Source organism: Podarcis erhardii, assembly GCF_964252035.2.
Source record: "Podarcis erhardii genome assembly, chromosome: 5".
Taxonomy (NCBI): Eukaryota; Metazoa; Chordata; class Lepidosauria; order Squamata; family Lacertidae; genus Podarcis; species Podarcis erhardii.
This window is the reverse complement of record NC_138509.1, coordinates 96392320-96393055: the sequence shown is the minus strand read 5'-3', so window position 1 is coordinate 96393055 and position 736 is coordinate 96392320.

The following is a 736-nucleotide window of genomic DNA, read 5'->3' as shown; positions in this document are numbered from 1 at the left end:
TAGGTGGCAGGAGCAGGGACTGAGCAATGGGAGCTCACCCCATCACGGGGATTCAAACCGCCAACCTTCTGATCAGCAAGCCCTAGGCTCTGTGGTTTAACCCACAGCGCCACCTGTGTCCGGTAATTTCTCATTAAAATGCAAACAAAATTGAATTTTCCCTCCATCCTTATACTCAGGTAGAAGAGACAGGGTGGAAGGTGTCCTCACCTAATCTGAGGAGTTCCTATCATGCAAGATATAAGTCCTTCTCTTTGATCATCTATGGAGAAAAAAACCTTTTCTCATCCCACCTCTACTTTATAGGCAAGCCACTGCAATCTTTTGGTATGAAGCCCATCTCAAGTGGGCAGAAATTTCTCGGAAATTCTGCTGCCGGAGGCTGGTCGTCCTCTTTGTTCCTATAAATAGGGGCCCTGGCCGCTTCCCTGATCACACAATGCCCTGGGCACAGACATGTTCCTGGCACTTTCTCCTTGCGGCAGTTCTCCCCCAGCTCCACTGGGAAGATGTGACTGCGCTCAATGGCTCAGTTCGGCTTGCATGCCCAAGGGGGTTGGCAGGGACAGCCAGCCCCCCCCCCCCCGCTTCACCTTCTCCACTCTGTTTTTCCAAAGGCAGTCATCCATCACCATCAAGGAAACAGCTGACAATGCAAGCACTCGTGGGACAGCTGGTCTGCCAAGTGGCTGAAAAGGAGGGTTGGGGGATAGGGGGGAGGAGGAGGATGAGAGAG